Source organism: Cyprinus carpio, chromosome A13 (genome assembly GCF_018340385.1).
Source record: "Cyprinus carpio isolate SPL01 chromosome A13, ASM1834038v1, whole genome shotgun sequence".
Lineage (NCBI taxonomy): Eukaryota > Metazoa > Chordata > Actinopteri > Cypriniformes > Cyprinidae > Cyprinus > Cyprinus carpio.
In genome coordinates this window covers 29,824,606-29,850,893 of record NC_056584.1, presented here as the reverse complement: position 1 = coordinate 29,850,893, position 26,288 = coordinate 29,824,606, and the positions used below count along the sequence as shown (strand labels likewise).

The following is a 26,288-nucleotide window of genomic DNA, read 5'->3' as shown; positions in this document are numbered from 1 at the left end:
TTTAGTACACGGTTGGTCAGATAAAAATATTGGCTTTTTTCCTTTTGGTGTGATGGTATTGGAGTTGCTTTCTGTAAAAACTACTGTGTTTGGTTATGACTCTGTCTGTGATGAGCGGCATTTGAAGCTATTACACACACTGCATTTAAAATGTTCATTTAGTTATATTTTTTTAGTTTTAATTCCCTAGGAATCAAAACCCAGGTAGTGCCATGCTGGAATTGTTTCCTTTGTCAAGCATCAGATTAAGGTTTATCAGATTATGTTCATTATTATGTTGAAAAGCTGCTGAAGACAAACAGTGACGCTTTTTGCATATTTTAGTAAGCAGTTACTTGCAGTAATTATAGTGGTAAATCCAGTGGCTCTTCAATGCTCACCTCTTCATTTCTGTGCAGAAATTGAAAGTAAAACGTTTGACAGATCTTCATATGTCCCTATTCTTATCGTGTCTCCCTGACACCTCAACAAATGCAAAAGTCTTCAAACCTTTCAAGTGATGACAATAATTTTTCTGACTGATGATGAACTCTCTCTTTGCTGAAGATCGGTTATATGAAATATGCTACCTTTAAGTCATGTTAGGATAATCATGTGTATAACTTGTGACTGTTTTTATATATATATATATATTTATATTATATATATATATATATATATATATATATATATATATACACACACACACACACGCACACACACAGACAATATATATACTGTGGCTATAGGAAGAATTGTCCCCTTTAAAATAATCACATTTTGTTGCGTTGCAGCCTGAAATGGAAGACGGACACATTTTTTTGTTTGTTTGTTTTTTATATCCGCAGTACTTAATCTAGCTGTGCAACCTTATAACATCCAGTGAAAGAAAAAATTGGAGAAAGGATCACCCCTTGTATCAGTATTTGGAGCCCTTTTGCTTTAATTACGCCTTTAGTCTGTTGGGATTTGTCTCTGTCTCTTGTAGCTTTGCACATGTAGACTTTGGAATATTTTGGCCCACTCTTCTTTGCAGAACTGCTCAATTATATTTAAATTTGATGGTGACTGTTTGTGGACTGCAGTCTTTAAGTCATTCCACAGATTTTCAGTGGGGTTTAATTCTGGGCTAGATCAAGCAAGGACATTCACCTTTATCTCCTTCAACCACTGTGTGCTCAGTTTTGATGTGTGCTCTGGGTCCATTGTCATGTTGGTAAAACAAGGTAAACCATTTTCCACATTGACAACTTTCTGGCAGAGGGCAGCAGATTTTCCTCAAGAATTTGACGGTATTTTGCCCCATCCATTTTTCCTTCTATCCTGACAAGTGCTCCAGTCCCTGCTGTAGAGAAACACACCCATAAACAGATATCAACCACCTCCATGATTTACTGGAGGAATGGTGCTATTTATTGGACATATCATTTGGGGTTTGAGGCCAAATAATTCAAATTGATGTTTCTTTTCTATACCCACTGTGTATGTGTGGTGGGTGTATAGTATGTATGTATGTATGTATGTATGTATGTATGTGTGTGTGTGTGTGTTGTGTGTGTGTGTACGTAAAAACTTTTATTAATCAAAAGTGACAGTTAAAATTTTATAATGTTATAAAATAATTCTATTTCAAATAAATTCTGTTCCTTCTTTCTCATCAAAAAACAATGTATCACAATCATTTCCACAAAAATTATTAAGCTCAGCACAAACTGTTTTCAACACTGATAATGATCAGAAATAAATTATTGAGCACAAAATCAACATATTAGAATGATTTCTGAAGAATCATCAACACTGAAGAACTGCAATTATGACGCTGAAAATTCCAGCTTTACTATCAAAGGAATAAAGTACATTTAAAAATTTTATAATATGTTAATAATGTTTTTACAATATTACTGTTTTTACTGTGTTTTTGAGCAAACAAATGCAGTATTGGTGAGTTTTTTTTTTTTTTTTATGTTTTCAAATCTCACCAAGTATGCAGTATACATTTTGACTTTCAAGTTCATAAGTGCAAAGTTTCCAGAAGGTCTTGAAGGCAGTAAAAGTATTTCAATCTGAGAGAAAAAAAAAAAAAAAAAAAAAAAAACACTATGAAAGATTCAAATTGGAAGACAAAGATATTTACATGTTTAGGTTTTGGCTTATGATTGCTATCGCAGGTCTGATTTCATGTCACAATAATGCATTTCAACACTAATACTTGAAGGACATGTTAGAAAACTCTTGGTACAGTCTCTTGGTCAACTTTGCCCCACAAGTGTTTTTTGGTTTGAAATTTGGATCTTATATAAGACATTTAAAGCGGTTGTGTAATTTGGCACACACGCTCGTCTTTGAATTCATCAAATGCAGCTCCAATCAGTCCTGCGCCCAGGACTGTTGGACACTAGCAGGAAAATCAAAGTCCAGTTGCCTGCGCGGCAGTCCTGCACTGCCCGAAACCATGTGCTTGTGCATGAGGCAGCCTCCCGGGGAAGAATTAATTAGTGTACACAAACGTGTGTGGATGTTTTATACACCAGAGTGTGTTTCTGAGATGTTAACATATCAGTCAGCTCTTGCTCTCCTTCACTGCCAAAACCACATGGCCAGACACATGTACACACACACGCACAGACATGTTATACTCACGCATGTATGTATGCGTATGCACACAAACAGAGCCACACGAAATAAAGTGGCCTTCTGTGCGCAAGTTACATATGTATTGATGCATAATAAGAACGGATTTGCCTGAAAAATAAAGATGTAAAGCCACATAGATAACTACAAACGCAGTCCAAGCTTGCCATATTGAATAAAAAACAGGTGTCTTCATAGTTTTTGCATTCTTCCCAAAACACAAAAGTGGTTTGACCTGAGCGGGTTATGAGTTGTCTATCGAGCCCTATCAATGCAGTGTCTCGGTGTTTCTGTATTTATAAACACGAGTGCACTTGGATGTGTGTGCCTACAGACTACCACAGGCATAGCCCAACTATTGAAACCATATTTTCACGCCTTTTCCTAGTACTTATTTTGAAGGGAAGCCTGTCGTACATCACACTTTTTATGGGGGTCTCTGAAATGCCTCAAACAAATCCCTCCTAAAACTGATGTTCGGTGGGATTGAGTCTTGCTCCTTTAAGTGTTGGAATAACAGCAAGCTTGTGTGGTTGAAAAATTGAATGAAAAGTGAGATCAGAAAACCATTCATTACTATTTAACAGGATATCACTTTGATGTTTAACATTTTAGTTACTTAGAAGGTCACTGTTGTAATGGTTTTTAAAGTGCTCACTTAAAAAAAATGAGCTTTAAGTAATGCACATAGTGATGTGGGTTTTTCTTTTGCTCAAAATGAGCATTGATGGAGGGTCAGGATAGTATCCGTCCTCTTCAGAAACCGAGGATTTGTCCGGCATCCGTAGTCATTAGTCATAATTAGCCGTAGTTATTTTTCCACTGCAATTGAACAATTAAACTTGAAATTGCTTTAAAGAGAGAGTGGGAATTCAAATAAGCTGAATAATAGCTTTAACTTCCAATGACTGGAAAAGCTCTCTCACAGTTTAGCAAGCAACACAGAGAGAGCTTAACATGTCACGTGAAACCAATGATAACAAATTTTTTACTCCGTATGAAAAATGTAACGTGGTCTTTGGCTACATCGGCTAAATTATGCCTAGGGAGCATAGCTCACGCTCAAATGGTCGTTCGTTTTACTTGTGAAGAAATCAGTGGTTTATGGATCTTAGGTGAATGAATCGTTCTCATTCACTTCCATGCACTGATTAATATTTTGTTAACCAAAATCACTTTCTGAATTGCTTTTTGAGTACATGACCTTATGCAACTAAAAGGTGATAAGGATTTTTGTTAATAGTTTTTATTAGGTTATTTTTGATTTGCTTTTCTGTATGCAATACATTTTGGAGTCTCTAGATTGTAGATGTACATTTTTAATTTGAAAAAACAAAAAAAAGATAGATTTTTTTCCAGTTGATTGTTTTAATGAGCTCATAACACAATATAATACACTTGCTTGTTGCTGATGTAACTTATGAAAATCACTGAACAAAATGATAAACTAATCGGAACAAATTTTGAAAGGTGAACTGATTCAAAAGATTTGGGTCATTTGGATGAATCCAAATCACTTTAAAAGTCAGATTCATTCAAGGTTAATTGGGGCTGTTTGGGAAGTTCATGTATAGATAACGTGAACGTACTGAATGATCATCATTTCAACTCCCTGTTCAACTTTTCAAAAGTACTTGTAAATCAGCTGATTGGGTTGTTTTTGGTTTTCACTATAAAGAACCTTTTGTGCAATGGAAAGTTTCTGTAGACATTAAAGGTTCTGCCTTTCCAAATATAGCCTTTATTTTTAAGATTGTAACGGCTCTAATAATGTTGGATAATACTCTTTGGTCATTATTTTATTTTAAGACATTATTGCTGTCGTTAACACTGTCACTATGTACATTATCATTGTTTTAATACCAGTTAGTAATTTTTTCATGTGTTTCAGATTTCCGATAGATGTAACTAACTTTTTATTTGAAAATATACTTGCTACATTAATATGTTAATTATGTTAAAGCAAACAATTAATTTTAAGTGTAAAGCACCACTTTTTTTCTTTTTTTAAGTTGTACTGTCATTTATCCGGTTATCTTTAACTGTATAATCAAAATCCACTTAGCTAAATTTGTTTGCATCACTCTTATGGCACGTCTCACTTACAAAGCAGCTTCATCATTTGCTCTGAAGTTGTTCAGTAGTGTACAAGAGTACAATTTCCTTTGTTTAGGTGTACCATGAGCCCACATGACTTCTCCACTGTCCTTTATACATGAACGCTGAAGAATGCATCCCATTGTAATTAATGTAATTGCATCCCGTGTAATGGGATTCTGTGAGAGGGGCTTGCGGATGGTGCAATTAGAATTGATTAATGGTGAGGAGGAATGTGAACAGCATGTACATGTGGAGAATGATTATAAAAGCAATCTGGCCTTTTTTAAATTTATTTTAAGAAATGGGACACATATAGTTTTCTTTTAAACATAGTATAGAGGGGTCCAAACATCTGATGCTACATTACGAAATCAAAAATATAATTTAAAAAGAGGGAAATATAAAAAAAAGATGCATTTTTTTTAAAACTCTTACTGTATAAAAAAAGCTTTCAAATACACGACAGTTTGCTTCTCTTAGTTGTTCCCTTCGTCTTGAAAAAAACAACTTCTGTGGTAAGAGCCCTATAGAACATGGATTTAGAGATGTTGTTCCGGGTATGGAAGTGGCTTCGTTTTGGAATTGGGTGTACTTTGTCCTGATAGTTGCTGTAGGTAATCACGTGTCATAAATGGAAATAAGCTGGCTCAGAAATGAGCCGTAGCGCTCTGGAGCAGTCCAGCTTGTTATGGGGAGTCTTATGTCTGTGATCAGATAGCTGCCCTGACAATCACCAATCCAGACCCCTTTCTGTTTCCATTACATATGGGAGAGGGGGAATCCGGCGCTTTAGTTCTACTCATTGGGTTTAGCAAGTTGCTGAACTTGCTACAAAAGTTCACTCAGTCGACTCCACAAGAGTTCAAAGGCACCAATTTTTTAAATACATCCATGCGTTCATACTCATAGTTGCACTATACGTTAGCCTAAGTTATTGAGGAGCTGCTTGGCAGCATTTTTGAAACTTAGGCATATTTCACACAGTACACGAAAGCAGTGAATGTGCTGCATATTTATTTTGGCACCCATATTAACAAAACGGTGGTATTCACACTGGCTTAGCTGTGCAGTGCTGTGTAGCAGAGGTGCAAGTAAATTTTTGCTGCCGATGACGTGCACTATTGTGCCGCATTCATAAAGCATTCAGGAAATATATGTGTCAGTTGCGTCACGTGACACAGAACAGCAATAGGTCCAGCAGATATTCTCCAAAATGGCACCAGGGGTGATGAGGATGAGACAAATTGTTGAATAAAGTATTTTTTTTTTCTTTTGCGCACAAAAAGTATTCTTGTAGTTTCGTTAACTGCGGCATGAACCACTGATGTCACATGGATTATTTTACAGATCTCCTTGCTATGTTTCTTCTGGACTTGGGAACATTTTCAGTTGCGTTCTTGTTCTATGCAGGGTCCGACAGCTCTCAGATTCCACCAAAAACATCTTAATTTGTGTTCTGAATATGAACGAAAGTCTTGCGGGTTTGAAACTACATGAGGGTGAGTAATCCTTTAAAGGGGATAGTTCACCCAAAAATGAAAAATCTGTCATCATTTATTTACATTTAAGTTTTTCCAAACCTGTCTGAGTTTCTTTTGTCTGTTGATAGATATGCTGACTTCTATTGTGTGGAAAAATACTATGGAAGTCATGGCTACTGTCAACATTCTTTAAAATATCTTCTTTTGCTCAACAGTAGGAAGAAACTCAGGTTTGGAGCAACTTGAGTACATGACAGAATTTTCATTTGTGGTGAAATGTTTCTTTAATGTAGTATTGCAGAAATCACTTTGATTTCTAATCGGAGTCCCGGTTCTGTTATGCAGTGGAAACACATCAGCGTGAGTCTGCTGTTTTTTCACTTACAAACTGTGTGTGTGTGTTGTGTGACACAGAATTGGAGTTGAAATGCTTTACATTTTACTCAACTAAAATCTAATTCAAAACATGATGTCTCTATCTGATGTGATCTGGAGGGAGTTTGGCTCATTGTGTGAGTAAAATAGTAATAAACAACATGTAAGCATGTTATTCTATATTACTGATGTATTCTTAATTTACTGATAAAGAAAGAATTGCAGGTGGCAGGCTAAACCTTGTGAGATCAACAGCTTTAAGGTTGTCCCAAAATCAAACAGCATTATTTTCTAATCCTTCCACTGATAAGCAGTAAAACAGTCAAGAAAGATAGAAAAACAGAGAGGACGAGAGGAGCCAGAGAAAGTGTGGGATAAATAAAGAAAGAAAGAGCAAAAGAGCTGATGTCTCGGGAAACACTTGAGTTCTCTGTGTTGTTTGTTCCTCGTCCGATTGTCCAGAGCTCTAGGGAGCGTTTGGCTCAGGGATGCTGCTTACACACTAATACCTTATTACTGTGCTCAGCAATATGGAACTGATCAAATGAGCTGCTTTTAGGAAAACTACTGTTCTATCATGAGATTTACTCCTTAAAGAAACAAAAAAGCACACTACTGCACAGCCATCTATCTATCTATCGTTCTATTGTTCTATCATTCTATCTGTCATTCTTTGTCTGTCTATCTTTTGTTCTATCTGTCGTTCTCTGAAGAATCAAATTGGAGGGCAGAGTTTGATTTCTAAGTGTTTGAAGTGTTTCTTTCATAACTAGTTTTTGTTGGTGGAAGAAGACTAGTCAAATTGTCTAGAAAGAAAGTTACTGCTTATTAACTTATTTACTTCTGTTTACAAAACTGCCCACCACAGCCTTGTGCTTACATGACTTAATAATAGTCATGCTGATATTCAGAACAAAAGTCCTGCTCGTGTGATATTACTTAATATTTCCAAAATTCACAACTAGCCGTGCTTTACAAAGCTTGTTCCCATGCTGGTACTCTACCTGATCCAGAGTACGAGGAAGGAGGGATATTACGGTTACCTGAGGAACGAACCCACATCGGGATCTGTTTCCTCCTGTGCCCTGACAACACAGTCCTGCTTTTCCATCTACCTGTCTTTGATTATACTGCACCATTTGAATCACCTCACAGTACTAAAGGCTGCACAACAAGCAGAACTTCCACAATACTCCATAGATATGGCAAGGCGGTCCAACATGGTTGTGCCAAAAAAGTAAATGAATTAGTTCAATTAAATAAAAGACACACCCACCGATCGATCTGTCTGCACAGCGCCACTTCAATTCGAACCTCACAGCTGATTTGTGACGAACTTGATGCAGGGCAACAACTCACTGTGTGATGTAGCCTATAGAATGCAGATATATAACCCTGTTTTGAAGGAATCTGGTGAACCAAATAATTTGACACATTCATAAAGAGAGCCATTCCCTGTGTCTCAATGTTCATACTATCCATCCTTAATAGTAGTCAGATACAGTGTATGTCCCCAAAGCCTAGTATGTTGAAAAGAGTATGCCAAACCTCCCTGGAGGGTCTTCTATTTTGGGTAGCTTTTTGAAGTGTGGATCTAATACACTTTAATGGCTAATATTGCCCGCAATCCATTGTGCTTCGGGTTCAGAACTACAAACACACACACACACACACAAAAAAAAAAAAATGTTAAAAAAACCTACGAACATGGTTGATGTGCACAACCTACAGTTAAGTAGAGAGATTTAGATAAAGGGGATTGAGTTACTAATAATCAACGCTTAACCTAGAGGAGGGCGCAGAATATAAAAGAAAATGGGGAAAGAAAAACAATGCATTTAAAATAAGGACAGCAATGTCCAAGTGAACAAACAGAGATTGTTAACATGATGCAAACAAGTTAGCTTTCGCCGAAAACTGCCATTTTGAATTTAAAATAGGCCATTTGTGTGATTCAGGTAGACCCAAACCTAGTGATCATAGTGGGAATATCATGGCATTCATTTTAATAGTATTTGTTTTTCTACCAGTGGCAGAAATATTTCACTTAAAGGAAAACGCCACCCTTTTTTCCATATTCCACTATGTTCTTCCCTCAACTTAGACAAGTTGATACGTACCTCTCCCGTCTCAGTGCGTGCACTTAATCACTGTAGCGTGCGGCGCACTATGCTAGCGATTAGCTTAGCACCATTCATTCCTTAGAATCCTAACAGGTATGAAAACACTTTCATGTTTTCCCTATTTAAAGACGGTTACATGAGTAGTTACACGAGTAAATATGGTGACACAAAATAAACAGTGGCGATTTCCAAAGCGGATTAAAAATGATGACTATAATGTATGACTTCTGCCCATGCATCAGTCAAAAATATTTATCGATTGAATTTAATATCTGAACAGATAGCAACTGGGGTTTTTTTTTCGGTACAAAAAATGCCAAGACTAGCCTATGATGTTAGCTGCTTGAATCCATACCAGACAGGATCTACAAACCTTTTTCACATTGTCTGTGCTGATTTTGGTGAAAAAATTGTGGGTTTAAACACACTAAAAATGTGTTCCTGAAGCTGTACTACATTCTTATTGGTAACTGCAAGTATAATCAAATTAGCCAACATTTTAAATAAACAAAGACAGAAGGAGTGTGGGAACTTTGTGGAAGATGGGACTTTGAAATTGTTATACATGCTTCTTAAATAGTAGATTAAACTTTTAAAATGAACCTGAGGGTGCCAACTTAAAATGATGGGGTATCCATTTTTTATAAATGACCTTTAGCTCAGAATCTCTCATCGCTGACAAGATGGGGCTCCTTGTGCATCTGGTTTCATCTGCTTCCCTTTAAACACAGGAAATGAAGTCAAAGGGTAGTGAAATATTTGTGTTTATTTTTGCTGCTCTTAACAGATAGAATTTCCAAACATCTACCAACGGCTGTCAATTAGCAAAATCAAAATTATCATGTCTGTCTGTCTGGCAGATTTAAAAATTTGCAACTTTCTTTGTGAACAAAACAGAGATTGTTAACATGATGCAAACAAGTTAGCTTTCGCCGAAAACTGCCTTTTGAATTTAAAATAGGCCATTTGTGTGATTCAGGTAGACCCAAACCTAGTGATCATAGTGGGAATATCATGGCATTCATTTTAATAGTATTTGTTTTTCTACCAGGTGGCAGAAATATTTCACTTAAAGGAAAACGCCACCCTTTTTCCATATTCCACTATGTTCTTTCCCTCAACTTAGACAAGTTGATACGTACCTCTCCCGTCTCAGTGCGTGCACTTAATCACTGTAGCGTGCGGGCGCCACTATGCTAGCGATTAGTTCTTAGCACCATTCATCCTTAGAATCCTAACAGGTATGAAAACACTTTCATGTTTTTCCCTATTAAAGACGGTTACATGAGTAGTTACACGAGTAAATATGGTGACACAAAATAAACAGTGGCGATTTCCAAAGCGGATAAAAATGATGACTATAATGTATGGTGGAAGAGCACTTTGCAGCACTTCGACCTCGGTGCAGTAATATCATCACTCCTGAGAGTGGGAGTTTTCAGGAGTGATGATATTACTGGGCCATTAAGAATGGCAAATTAAGAATGACCGAAACAACATTTGAGATGCTGAGATGCAAAAAGATTGGTCCACTGGTTAGTCAGGTTATGCTGTGCAAAGTTACATGACTTTTTAATGCACACTCAGGAATTAATTCGCAAAATTCATTTCCATCTCCCGTTATTCGCCTCAAGCGAGCGTAAAAACATTTTTTTTTTTTTTTTGTTTTTTTTTTAACATTTTTTTTGCGAATTAAGGAAGGAACTTTACTTTTTTTCTTCAATGGCATTTTGATCACCCGTTTCCGATTGTACTTCCAAAATATGAAAAAAAAAAAAAACAGGGTAATGGAAACGTAGCTAATGACTTAAGACATTACTTCCACCTACAGGCAGGTTTGGTTTCTTATTAAGAGTATCATTTAATTAGAAAATAATTTCATATTTACATATTAATAAAAAAACAACAACTAAAATCCATATTCATATCCATATAAAAAATAAAATAAAAAAGATCTTTCTAAAGCTACTTTTTTTGTAATAGCTATCTGTCATGCTTTTCTCATGTAATACAATTGCTTTAAACTATATTTTTTGGGTAAATTTCTCAGCCAAATTTGATGTGTGATTAATATTTGAATAATTAGATTAATTAATTGCCACATTGTGTAATTAATTAGATAAAAAAAAAATAGCCCTAATATATATATATATATATATATATATATAAATATACATATATATATTATATATATATATATATATATACATAATATTATATTTATATATATATATATATATATATACATATACATATACATATATATATATATATATATATACATAATATATACATATATATATATATATAATATACATATATATATATATATATATAATATATATATATATATATCTATATATATATATACATATACATATATACTATATATATATATATATATATATATATATAATATATATATATATATATATACATACCTATACATACATATATATATATATATGTATGTGTATGTATGTGTGTGTTATGTGTGTTATGTGTGTGTGAGTGTGTGTGTGTGTGTGTGTGTGTGTGTGTGTGTGTGTGTGTGTGTGCGTGCGTGTAATGGCATGTTTACTGTATAAAAGCCTTTTAACTCTAGTAAACAAGTCCATATAACTGCATTTGTTTGGTGTTTGAAAGCCTCTTAAGAAAGAGTGATAAAAGGTCTGTCATTGGTGTTTGACTGCTTGTTTAAATTAAACATAATCTTGACCTCAATATTGTAACGAGTCTGTAATTGGAACATTTCCCTGCTGATTTAAAAGACCAGCTTTTATAGTTTGGTACCCAGGGAAGCTGGGTGTTGGATCTTTTTACGAGACTTTGTATGTCTGAACATGTGATTAGAGTATTTACGCAGGCTATTTAAGAAATGAAACTTTACTGTTAGTCATGTTTCAAATTGTGATGAAAGCTATAAAGATGACTACACAAATAAACTAAGGTTTAGCAGTCACGCCAATGGTCATTTCTGTCTTAAATTAACAGCTGTGCTGGCTGGTTATCTGCCTGTTGCTTGTGTTCTTGTGATTTTTTTTTTTATTTTTATTTTTAAGGTTTCATGTTACACATAAATCTTCATGAGAGAAATAGAACTTCTGCCCATGCATCAGTCAAAAATATTTATCGATTGAATTTAATATCTGAACAGATAGCAACTGGGGTTTTTTTTCGGTACAAAAAATGCCAAGACTAGCCTATGATGTTAGCTGCTTGAATCCATACCAGACAGGATCTACAAACCTTTTTCACATTGTCTGTGCTGATTTTGGTGAAAAAATTGTGGGTTTAAACACACTAAAATGTGTTCCCTGAAGCTGTACTACATTCTTATTGGTAACTGCAAGTATAATCAAATTAGCCAACATTTTAAATAAACAAAGACAGAAGGAGTGTGGGAACTTTGTGGAAGATGGGACTTTGAAATTGTTATACATGCTTCTTAAATAGTAGATTAAACTTTTAAAATCAACCTGAGGGTGCCAACTTAAAATGATGGGGTATCCATTTTTTATAAATGACCTTTAGCTCAGAATCTCTCATCGCTGACAAGATGGGGCTCCTTGTGCATCTGGTTTCATCTGCTTCCCTTTAAACACAGGAAATGAAGTCAAAGGGTAGTGAAATATTTGTGTTTATTTTTGGCTGCTCTTAACAGATAGAATTTCCAAACATCTACCAACGGCTGTCAATTAGCAAAATCAAAATTATCATGTCTGTCTGTCTGGCAGATTTAAAATTTGCAAACTTTCTTTGATGCATTTTTTGTTTTTTATTTCCTTTAATCTCCTCTGTTTGTATGTTTGCTTTTAGCCATGCATCAAAAGAGAAAAAGTTTTCCCAAATTCATCCAGTCTTGAGTGTTCTTGTTTTCAAATATTTAAAAGTGTAAAGTTAAAGTTTAAACTTGTTAAACTTATTATTATTATTATTATTATTATTATTATTATTATTAGTATTATTATTATTATTATTATTATAAATTGACAATAATAATAATTACTATTATTATTAAAATAATAATTTATTATTGTAATTCATTACTACTACTACTACAACTAATATATATATATATATATATATATATTATATATATATATATATATATGTATATAATATATATATACATATATATATATATATATATAGATATATATATAATATATATATATATATATATATATATATATATTATATATATATGTATATATATATATATATATATATATATATATATATATAATATATATATGTATATTATATATATATATTATTGTTATTATTATATTTTATATAATCAACAATAGTCCAAAGTCCAAACTAAAATATGAAATGGTTATTATGAAAAAAAAAGAAAGAAAAAAGAATGTATCAATGTTACAGCTGTGTCTGGCTTTTTCCCAGCCAGGTCTTTAGACAAACTTTACAACTTTGCCGACTGTGCGGGACTGCACCTGATCTTTGGGCTGAATGCCCTTCACAGAAACCCTGACAACTCATGGAACACCTCCAGTGCTCTGAGTCTGCTCAAATACAGCGCCGGCAAAAAATACAACATCTCCTGGGAGCTCGGCAATGGTGAGTCCTCAATGTTGCAGATTAAAAAATCTTTTACATTTTTTCTTTTAAAGATCTTTTACATTATCTTTGACATGATATCGGTCTGTGATATGGAATGTTCTACAACTTCAATGCATGTATGAAAGAAAAAATTAAGTATCCTTCCCATCTTTAACTTGTGTGCAGTTGTGTAACTAAAAGTTTACAGGTTCAAACATTCACACTTCACTCACTCCATTAAGTTCAAATTTGAAACATCAAAAAGCATAACAATAATCCACAAGTAATGTAATTAATCCACAAGATGTGTGTTTATAAGGAACAAATCCATCAAGACATTTTTAACTTCAAATCTTTGCTTCCAGTCCTTTATCCTTAATATTGCTTTCTCCAGTGAAAAAGTAGTTTAGTCTGAATCAGGAGAGAAATATGCACAGATCAAGCACCATTACAAGAAAAACAGTTCTAAACAAATATGTTGGTGGATTTTGATGTGAGAGAAAAACAGGGGATGTAATTTTTCACTGAAGGAAGCTTTATTATGGATTATGGACTAGATAGAAATATGTAGAAATTATAGATTTGTTTCTTACAAACACACACCTTTTCGCTTCACAAGATTTTAATTGATGGACTGGAGTTGTGTGGATTACTTGTGGATTGTTGTGATGTTTTCATCAGCTGTTTGGACTCTCATTCTGACGGCACCCATTCACTGCAGAGGATTTAGGAAATATTAAACATGATGGAATTAATAGGAAATATTGAAACAAGTTTATTTGTCACTGTCCTTGGTCCCTCTCTCTCTGTTTTATGTATCTTTATTCATTTTTATTTTTTTTTATGCATGCATGTATGTATTCATGTTCCAGAAAGAAATGCTCTCAGAGTTTAGGGTGGGGGGTGGGGGGATTATGGGCTTTTGAAGGGGGATTTATGGGCATTTGAGAGAAAGCCCATAAATCCACACTCAGCAGCAACTATATTTTGTTTTCTGGTGTCTTCTCATTGACCATCGTCCACTTGAGACACTTGTAGTGCTTGATGTACAAAAGCTGAAAATAGAGAATTATGTAATTTTTTTTATAGAAACAGTTTTACCGGCGCAGTAAACATGACCGACTTGGGCAATTCAGATGAGTTTAAAATCACAGAGAAGCTCTGATCATTATTACATTACCCCACCACCAAATAGGGCTTTTGTCAGGAAACAAATTCACAAACAGAATCCAAAAGGACACCTGGTGACTTTGTAATCTGCTCTAAGCACTCATTCATCTATTGTCCTGTGCCAGACATGCTGCAAATTGCCCCATTCATGTTGCTCTTGTATCAAATGTCTCTCGATAAACACAAAAACAGCACAGAGTGTAAAACCTTTGACTTGAATAATTATGATCTTATGATGACATTGGTTCCTTTCATAAAATTAGACAGAATATAAGCTATGTTATTGACAGCATGTGTAGTCTGAAGTATCACACACTTTCCATACTAAACACTAAACCTTATAAAAATGCCAGAGACCAATTTAAGAATGTACACAGACCATATATTGTCTTAATCGTTTGTTTATTGGCTACATTTTTGCATGTGTCAAAACTTCACTAGATGTTTGCATAGAAAAACTGCAGACATGCAGATCGTGCTGCTTTTGTTCTGAGACAGTCATATGAGGAAAGGAAGCAGCACAATCTGCTCGTATTGAATGTAAGATGTAAATCATATGAAAAATTATTTAATAATATTATAATCTAATATCCGTTACATAATACCATTTTAAATGGCAGAATCTCTTTATTTTTACTAACTCTATTAAAAGCATGTTATTGCTGGAACAGCCATTTGAATGTTTGTCTTTCTGACTTCAACTGTAACAATAACCATGTCTGAAGAATCAAATCAAATATTGCGGAGCTGTTAATTCAAAAATAAAACACAGAGTCCAAATGAAACAAAGAGAAATATTATCAGCTGTGGGTGGATGTTTATCGAGTCGGTCGTGCCAGAGTGACACCGAGTGATGCACGGGCACTGTGATGATTTATTTCATGATTATGTGTTATTTTGTGCTTTTTCTAAATGATAGGATCTGGAGAATATTTTAATGGATAATAATGCGTCATATTTTCCACTGGCCTCTGCCTGGCCCGGTACTGTATTGACACTACAGCTCAGCATCTCATTGTTTCTATCCCAGACACAAACACACACTCACACAGGCTGTGATGTTTATAAAGTTTGCCACTTGACTTCTGTAACGTCCTTGCTGTGATTTCAAGTGTGCTCCTACCAAAGTGTTGCCTTGTTTAAATATAGAAAGTGCAGACCATAATATAGGTCGTAATTCAAAGGCAGTTTGCATATTCACTTGTGATTGGGTGTTAGGTTGCTTTAGAAGTCTTAAAGGAATAACTCACCCGAAAATACAACTTTTGTCATTATAAAACTGTGGAACAGATGAGGAGAATTTTTGAAGGATCTTCACACAGCTGTTTTCCATACTACTGACCACAATCGTTAAGCTATAAAAAAAAAAAAAAAAAAAAAATTACCATTCAAAATTTGGGGGTCATTAAGTAAAAAAAAAAAAAAGGTAAATAAAATACAATAAAATTATATATATATATATATATATTATATATATATTATATAATATATATATATATATATATATATATATATATATATATATATATATGTATATATATATATATATATATATATTTTTATTTATATATATATATATATATATTTTTTTTTGTGTATGGATGCATTAAAAAAAATGGTAATTTTACATTTCTACAAATTAATTTAATTAAAATGTTCTTTTCAACTTTCTATTGATCACAGAATCCTGAAAAAAATGTATCATGGTTCCACAAAAATGTTAAGCCGCACGACTGCTTAAAAAATATATGGAAGCTTATTTTCGGCACAGGATAAAAACATTATAAAATCTATAAAAAATATAAAATTTAAAATAAAAAAGCTAAAATTGCAACTTTATCTAAATTGCGACTTTTATTACAATTCTGTGACTTTTTTTTCTTGCAGTTCACAAAAGAGGACCAAGAGTCAGAGTTAATCAATTACCTTAATTTATTAATTATTCATTTATTTAATTTTTTGCAGCAGAAAAGAAAAACACAATTGCTATATGTAGAGTCGGAATTCTTACCCCAGACCTTTTCTGTTAAATGAACCAGTCATCCTTAATTAGTTAACCAGAGTCTCATTATGCATTATTTTTCTTTATTTCCCCTCACAGAGCCAACAGTTACCGCACAATGGCTGCTCGATCAGTTAAACAGCTCACGTCTGGCTCAGGATTACTCTCTTCTGAGGACGTTTACTGCAGTCGGTGCGTTTCTACAGCCGAGCGAACCTCTACGGGCCCAATATCGGCCGTCCTCATAAAAATGCAAACCTGTTACTAGATGGGTGAGTGTCTCTGTTATTTGTTCAAAAATGATTAGGGCCTTCCTGTATGCATTTATTTGTGTGTTTGACAGTATTTGGAGAGTGATAAATTATAAACCGAATCTGTTTCTGCAAACTGTGCAGAAACCTCCACAGGTTTCTGCTTGTGTGTTGGTTTAATAAATTTCCTGGATATTTTGATAATGCTGCCAGACATTTTGTACGGTCAACTGTGTTTAACACATTTGATATATTTGTGAATATAAAAATTGTGAGTCCATTTTTGTTAGCTTTGAAACCTTTAGCATATATGAATTTAGTTTTACACACTTTCTCGTCTGGAAATATGGATAAGAATATAAACTACTGTTTAAAGGTTTAGAGCTATTTTTATTTATTTTTTAATACATTTATTTTCATGTTTTCATACAAGTATGCATTAAATTATTCAAAAGTGGCAGTAAAGACATTTATTTTGTTACAAATATTTATGTACTTTTGAACTTTGTTCATCATAGAATCCTAAAACATTATCAGCTTCCACAAAAATATTATGCAATTCAACTTTTTTCAGCATTGATAATAAATGTTTCTTGAGCAGAAAATCAGTATATTACAATAATTTCTGAAAGATTAAGTGACATTGAAGACAGGAGTAATGATGTTGAAAATTCAGCTTTGCATGACAGGAATACATTTCATTTTAAAATAAATTAAAATAGAAAATGGTAACTAAATTTTAATAATATTACTGTTTTTACAGTGATGTTCTATTCAGTATGCAATATTCTATTTTTGATTTTGATTAAATAAACAGCCTTGGGGACTTCAGAGATTTTTATCTCAAAATAAATAAATAAATAAATAATTTAATGACCCCCAAATTTTGAATGGTAATGTAGATTATATCATTTTTACTCAGCAAGGAGTGAATAACGGTTCTTGGCTGTGATTTAACTAAAGGCTGTTGGTTATTCATTTATTTATAAAAAAAAAAAAAAGCACAGTTGAGCGATATTCGTGTTGGTAATTTAAGCAGTTTAACTCTGTGAGCAGTTGTCTGATGGGACGACTACTAATGGAAGTCTCAAATAAGTTTCTGAATGGCTGTGGTTGTCATGTCATGCGGCGTTTTGCACTTTCAGTGTGGAAAGGTGTCATGACAGATTATGGCATGATGTTTGCAGATAGGCTTATCTGACTCTGGACTCGTTTTAATGGCTCGTAAAAGAGATCTATGAAGCACATTTTTTTAAGAAAGCGCAGTACTGTCCGCCTGCACATAGCTGAGTTGTGTTTACATTGCTCCATGTGGATTGTTAGTCCAGGCCTGTAGCACCATTAAAACACACCATCAGATAAATAAAGTGTCACTCCATTAATGGCGTGACAGAGCAATGTTCCACCTGCATGTTACTCGTTCCTCCCACTCTGTCCTGCAAGAGCACAGACGCTTCAGTAATGCAGCTTTTAATTTTTAGCATTAAGTGCAACATAGTAACAGTTTTTGTTTCCAGTAAGACAATTGTGACAATCACAGTGAGTGAGTCTTTCTGAATGATTCATAGCAGTCATTTGTTTGTGAATTAAAATGTGAAAGGGTAAGGACGTTCAAAAACTGCTAAGAGAAAGGAACATCATGAACATCAGCTGTTTCTAATTAACAACAAATGACTGATCAAAAACCTACAACCAAAGTCCCTTTAAATTTCCTTTCAAAAGGAGAATTTTGTCTCAATCATTCAGTGTGTGGTTTTAAAAGAAGGTTTGAGCAACACCGCAAGCCTTATGCTTCTAAACACATATATTTTTTATGACAGGAGCTTATTAAAGCAGTGCCAGTTTTGTTGTGCTTTGGTATTAAGACCACATTTTTCTAATTCTGGTCTTGTAATGACGTCTGAGATAAATACCTCTGGAATTCATTTGTGAGTGTTCATTTAACATTGTTTGTGCTTTTGTGCTGTTATTCGAAAACTGGTTTTGTAGAATAATGGCTTTTGTGAGTGGATACTAATTGGTTGTAATTCCAGTGTGACAGAGCCAGACATAAATCTGTCAGTGCCTGACCAGAGCTTCCTCGTTCTTGCAGCCAGCGGCTTACAGCAGGCCCTGTCTACACCTTCACACACACACACACACACACACACACACACACACACACACACACACACACACACACACACACACACACACTGAATCAACAAGAATGATGGGAGCACAAACACACACAGATCCCAAAATCAGAAAAAAATATAACAGGAATTAATTAATTAATTAATTGCAGAAAGTTATTTTTGTAATCATTATTTAAACATATAAATGAAACAAGATAAACTTTTGAAACAAGATCATTTTACCTCTCAAGTAAACTTTTAGGATACAATTTTGTTTTTGCCATTTATCTTGGATAGTAATGTTTTGTTTTGTTTTGTTGTTGTTATTTAGTAAGCAATTAGTAGGAGTTATAGCAGTAGAAGTAGTAGTTGTATATAATTTTTAATCTGTTTAAATGTATTTAAATATATTAGTAATATTATAACACTAATAATACTCTTATATTGAAATCACTTGACATGTATATAAAATAATATAATATTATTTTACATTCTAACCATACACAGATGATATATATGTATATATATCAAATTCACCATTGATTTTCTTTTATTACTTTTTAAAATAAGAAAAATGTCTGATTAGTCTGGAAGGTAATTAAGATTTTATTTCTCGTTTTTTTTTTTTTTTTTTTTTTTTTTTAGATTTAGGCTTTGAAAAAATGACAAAATTTGCTTGCTGACTATTTACTTGTCCCCAGTAAGCATGAGCACTTTTTATTTGTATTAGCTAGTATAATTGTATTATTAGCTAGCATAATTGTAAAATTTCAATGTCATTTAAAAATGTTGACATTTTAACAACCTGTCATAACAACTTTATTGTGATGGTGAAATAAAATGACTCATATTGTGATATACTATTTTGGTCATATGACCAGTCACTAGAAGTGTTGCTTTTCAAGCAAATTATATTTCAATAAGGAAATCCTGGGCCGACAAGCATGCAGAAAATTCTCAGCATTTGAGCTGTCTGTCCATCTTGCTCTGTGTGATTTGTACTGTGCAGTTTGGGTGCATCCCTTAAATTTCTGCCATAAGCCGCCTAGTGTTTTCCTGCGGGGGCTTTTGAGCAGTCATAACTTTGGCAGGCTGAAATGAAACTTGGTATTACAACCACAACTGCTTTGTCAAAGGTCTTCCTTAGAACGAGACGCCACCCCTTGCTGCTACCAGTCTCGTTCAGATGGAAATGATAAATGCAGTTTTAACTCAGCAGACAGACAGAGGGAAAGAGAGGGAGATGAGAGGGGAATTATAGGACGGAATGGAGTTTTGGAGAGAAAAGAGCGGTCATGTTTTTCTGTGTGAAACTGCCATCACATGAATAACTGTTTAGAAACTTAGCTCCCTATAAGGAGTTTTGTTCCCTCGTTTGATTAAGATTACTCAGCTCCCTGGTAAACTCTTCTCTGCACAAATTTACTCACAGCATGAGAGATCAGTGTCAGCGGCGAAATAAACAGACACCTCCTGTTAGCCACGCAGCCGTGTGTGTTTGGCTATCAGTTTCTTCTGTGTAAGCGTCATTTATGATGGTGGCGCAGAATAAAATTACTGTTTTTCCAATGCTATAATAACAACCATACTGATAAATAGTGATGCTCATTTTTTTCTCTCTTTCACAGGTTTATGAAAAATTGGTGGTTCTGTGGTTGACGCAGTAACGTGGCAACAGTAGGTATTTTACCTTTTTTTAATTATATAACATTTTATTATTCCCTATAATGTTTATGGAAACTTTGAGAACATCCTTCTAAAGACGTAATACAACGTTGCTGTGGTATGAAACAAAACAGAATGTGAATACAAAAGTGTCAGTTGTTCTCAAATGATGGGTCACAACCCATAAATAAGTCACAGGACTGTTCTGATACATAAGGGGAAAAACAATGCAAAAGTTCAAATATTAAAAATGCAACAAGCCATATATTCGTGTTTGGTCTGGAGAGGAAAATAAATAGGCCTAGTCACTTTTAAAAAAGAAAGTTACTATGCTGTTTTTAGATTTAGCAAAATAGTTTTTCATAATTGTTCATTAATAGTTAAATTAATACATTTCAGTGTTTGATTTTAAGTACAATAATTTATTTTAGTACTGCAGTGTGTTGATTTCATTTCTTGCAGTTCTGGCTTTTTTTCTCCCAATTCTGACTTCTTTTCTTAGAATGCTGAGATATAAACTCGCAATTGTGAGTTATAAAGTCCAATTATAAGAAGAAAAAAAAAAAACTATTTTTCTTACAAGCGATGTTGTGTGTTATAAAGTCCGAATTGCAAGATATAAACTTGCAGTTCTGAGAAAAAAGTCTGAATTGCAAGATTATGTATATACTGAATAAAAAAAAAAATATCTCACATCTAACTTTTTTTCTTACAATTGCGATTTTGCCTTTTTTTTCTCAGACCTGTCATATAAAGTCGCAAGTGCATGTTTTAAAAATAAGAACTGCGAGATATAAACTCACAATTCTGAGAAATAAACTCAGAATTGTGAGTTTATATCTCGCAGTTCTTATTTTTAAAACATGCACTTGCGACTTTATATGACAGGTCTGAGAAAAAAAAAGGCAAAATCGCAATTTTTTATTCAGTGGCAAAAACAGGCTTCTATAGGTTTAGGTCCATCATCGGTGATGAAATTTTTATAGTGTTAATTTCATAATTTGTTATGCACAATAGTTTTGTGATATTTTTGTTTTGTTGATTGGCAGTACAAAAAGTCTGTCATTCTGCTCTGTTATTTATCAGCCATAGAGTCTGTTGTTCCCCACCTCTGCTTTAATTTCTAACACCTTTGAGGTGGGATAATGTGCTGGAAGGTAAATTTACACTCCCATCAAAAACATGCAGGCCTCTAATTTGAGCCATTTTTCCTAATCTGGTTAAGTACCATAACTGAGAAGCGTTGTAAAAGATGTCAACAGTTGCTAGTATGTTCAGTAATATTTCTAACTAACAAAACAATTAACATTCCTTGCATACTTTCAACGAAACATTTCTATTTTATAACTATTCATACCATATTTCTGTTTACCACTGTAGTGCATTTGTATATATAAACATTAAATTGTTGTCTGTCTCTCTCTCTCTCTCTCTCTCTCTCTCTCTCTCTCTCTCTCTCTCTCTCTCTCTCTCTCTCTCTCTCTCTCTCTCTCTCTCTCTCTCTCTCTCTCTCTCTCTCTCTCTCTCTCTCTCTCTCTCTATATATATATATATATATATGTGTGTGTGTGTGTGTGTGTGTGTGTGTGTGTGTGTATGTAATAACTACCGTTCAAAAGTTTAGGGTCAGTAAGATTGTTTTTATTATTTTTTATTATTTTATATTTTTTGAAATTAGTTTCTTGTGCTCACCAAAGCTACAAAAAATACAAATGGCTGCTAAATAAATTAAAAATACAGTAAAGCTAAATAATCTGAAATATTTTTTTAAATAAATTTATTTAAAATACAGTAAAACAGTAGTATTGTGAAATATTATTACAATGTAGAATAACTACCGTTCAAAAGTTTAGGGTCAGTAAGATTGTTTTTTATTATTTTATTATTTTTATATTTTTTGAAATTAGTTTCTTGTGCTCACCAAAGCTACAAAAAATACAAATGGCTGCTAAATAAATTAAAAATACAGTAAAGCTAAATAATCTGAAATATTTTTTTAAATAAATTTATTTAAAATACAGTAAAACAGTAGTATTGTGAAATATTATTACAATGTAGAATAACTTCTTTCTATTTTGATATAATTTAAAATGAATTTTCAAGCAGCCATCAGTCACATGATCCTTTAGGAAATAATTTTAATATGCTGATTTGTGTTTATTTATTATTATTATCGGTCTTGAAAACTGTTTTTGTTTTTTAATGTTTTTGTGGAAGCCGTGATTCATTATTTATCAGGATTCTTGGATGAATTAAAGATCAAAAGAACTATGTTTATCTGAAATAGAAATCTTTTTGTAACATTATGAATGTCTTCATTGCCACATTTTATTAATTTAATGCACCTGAGCTGAAAAAAACTCACTTCCCCTGAAACGTACTGACAGTTATGAATGTCTTCATTGCCACATTACTATGTATATAAAATTTATATATACATAAATATATAATACTTCACATTTACGCACAATATATGAGTAATATGGTAGGTTACTAAATGACTGTATTAGTACTATAGTAGATTTGCTAAGTGGGATCAGTTATGCTTCACCTGTGACAGAATGGTAAAGGGTTTTAGGTGTTTATATCTGATTTTTCTGTTTTAGTATTAAGGTATTCATCCTATTAACATCTAATGATTATCTTCTTATAGAGGCGAGGACTGTGTGTTTTATTTTTGTTGTTTTATTTGTGCTTTTGTGTCTGTAATTGGTTTGATTAGAAGTGTTTGTGGCATTTTAAGGGAATGGACATCTCTTGTCTTTCTTTTAGTTTGCTGTTGACTTTCATTTTGAAGTTCATGTTTTATATTGTTGTCATGCCTTTGTTCCCTAGCCCAACCCTGATTGTATCCAAGTGCCTCCTCATTAGTTCTAGAGTAGTAGTTATGCTGCCTTCATTAGTCAGATGTGGGGTTTTTCTAACATTATTTCCCTGACTATAAAAACCAGCACATTCCCAGTGATTTGGAAAATGACGTGTGTGGAAACAAAATTGCAATGTTACGGATACCTTGGCAGGTGTTCATTGTGTTCATTGTCAGCACAGTTGTCTTCTGGCAACCACATTATGGAGGATAAATGATGATAACTGATAATCAGTCACCATTTTTTATGCACTTGGCTGATTTGGACCAAACAGGTTTCGAATGATGCAGTGTCTGATTTAGCATTGTATTTGCATAAAAAATAATGTTTAGCATTAACTATGTAGTTCTTCTTGGGTGGTGCCATGATCATTCATTCACCTGCATTAAAAAAATAAAAATAAAAATTGGGAACATGAATCAAGACCTTCAAAATAAAAGCCAGCTAAGAGTAAAAATAACAATATTCAAACTATGTAAAAGATTTCCAGATCCTTAAAATATAGATGTGTGTTTAACATGGACAAATTACACTTTTAGCTCTTAGTCTAGCTCTAACTTCCAGTTTGACGCATTAGACCAGAAAATGAGGTAATGCCAGATACCAGATCATTAATTTTAGAAAAGGAAGTTGTTTTCCGGGTTAACAGTGAACTATGTGTGTACTTCTGTGGAACTTCCCCAAGTTTATTTTCAACGATTATGGCAGATACAGCTCTGATTGTTGCATTATTATTAATAATATTTTTAAAATGGAATTTGTCTGAATGATTAAATGATACACTTTTGTGTGCAGTTTTGTAAAGAAAATTACTTAAGTAAATACAAATTATTTTAATTTAACTTTTATGTATTTATTTATTTGTTTGTTTTTGGCGTTTTTTGTGCTGGGACCCAAATCTGAATTAATGGCCTGATTGGGCCATCAAAATAATAATAATGATAAAAAAAAGCCCTAAAAAAGCTTGTCTGGACACTTGTCTGTTGTGTGCTTTATAACCGCAGTGCCAAGTCTGACCCGAGCAGTCTCTGCCGACTGCTGCAGTTCCAGGTCAGCTAGAGTTTTTCATGTGTGATATCATGAGAATTCACAGATGCTGTGTTCAGAGAGCTTCAGCGAAATATGCAAGGCTATTTTTTTTTACATCTCGTTCTTGTTGAGTTTTCTTTCAGATGGGCTGTTGCTTTATAACCTCTCACTCAGAAAGTGCTTGACTTGATCAACACTGCGTTGCAATATGGCGAACCATAATAATCAGAAAAGAGCTCATTAGCGGCTTCCTTTTATCTCCCAGCACAATGGCGGCTGGATGTGCTTTCAATGACTTTAATTAGTTCCATGCTGACTAGCTTTGAATTATTCAGTAATGAGAAGTGTTTTATCAAGTGCATGCAATAACTGCGGTCATTAAAAGTTATAAGGGCATAAACAAGTTTGCATTTCTCCCTCAATTAGAAGGCCCCCCTGCATCTGCAGAGAGAGGGTGGCCTAAACACTCATTAATCTAGAGGTGTCAGAGAGGAGGATTTTATAAAAGCACCACCTACTCAGTCAAACTCAAGCCATATGCACTCACACGTTCTGATGCGCAATTATCATTTTAGAGTAAATGTGGATTCCAGGAATAAGAGCCCTCACAAGTTATTTAAGTAGTTCTTGTGGCTCTTTTACACTGCGGTCATTCCACTTAAAAATTGCACTTTTAGATTAATGTGTTACCTGCTGTTTCTTTGTAATTAATTGAGGTTAATTGTGATGTAATTAATTGTGTAATTAATTAATTGTTTCTTTCTACACCATTTAGTATTTAAAATATTTTATAAAAATGTTTTTAAGTTGATATATCATTTTTTTTTTTTTATCTTAAAATGTAAATTATTCATGTGATGGCCAAGCTGAATTTTCAGCAGTCATTGCTTTAGTCTTCAGAGTCACATGATCCTCCGGAAAGCATTCTAATATACTGATCTGATTAACACTTTTTATTATTCTCTGTGTTGAAAATGTTATAACTTTTATACTTTATACTATTACAGAATAATGGAATTTTAGAGGAAACGTCTTAAAGTTAATGTAACATAAGAATTCAATGAAGTGTCCTGTGCTATAAAAGAAAAGCCTGTAAGTAACAAAACCTTCATCTAATTTATTCTTTATCTCTTACATTAAGGTTCTCTGTCTTCCATGAAACAGATGCGCTTTTCTTTCTCTCCTCCTACAGATGTTTCTTCTGTTTTTAATGCTAAATTCAGAAGTCAGTTGTTGAGAATGTACCTTACAAGCAGAATCTAAAACACCATGGAGACACATTAGCTAAATATAATGCTAGGGAGGTTGAGAGTTGCTCATTGCTTTTTGAGGTCCAAATATATTGAAGATTTGTTGCCTCGAGAGTTGTGCAGCTTTAATCCCACAGAGACTATAAATTTTGAGGGTCAGTGTCCACAGAGAACCAATTTTTCTTCAGATACGTCAAGATCTTCAGACATATTGCTTGAAAATGGCACAGTTCATTGAGGCCCTCTTTTCACACCCTCCTCCAGATGGCCAGCCAACAGCTACTTCATTCCAAACCCCCCCCCCCCCCTCTCTCTCTCTCTCTCTCTCTCTCTCTCTCTCTCTCATTCGCTCACTCGCTCACTCACTGCAGCAGCTCTTTGACCAGAAAGAGCTCTGTCTCTTGTCACCGCTGTATGCTTTTACGTCTTAATATAATTCATGGGCTCAATCTGTTAGTTATTTTGTGTATAAACCTGCAGACTGGCCTTTTAATGCCTTTAATTTATATTTTGAACTTTGCTCAATGAAATGGGAAAATGTAGGTTGTGTTATTTCATATTGTACTGGTAACATTAGGATTGATAGCGTTGTACTTTTGCCATTTGTTTTATTTGATTTTATTCCAGTAACTTTTTTTTTTTTTTTTTTTTTTTTTTTGAGGGACGATATTTTGATATTGTA

At 33.7% G+C, this 26,288-nt stretch overlaps 1 pseudogene; it reads left to right on the top strand.

Annotated features, from left to right (window-relative positions):
* LOC122147320 overlaps window positions 1-26,288 on the top strand; it is a 65,281-nt pseudogene that overhangs the window by 25,827 nt on the left and 13,166 nt on the right.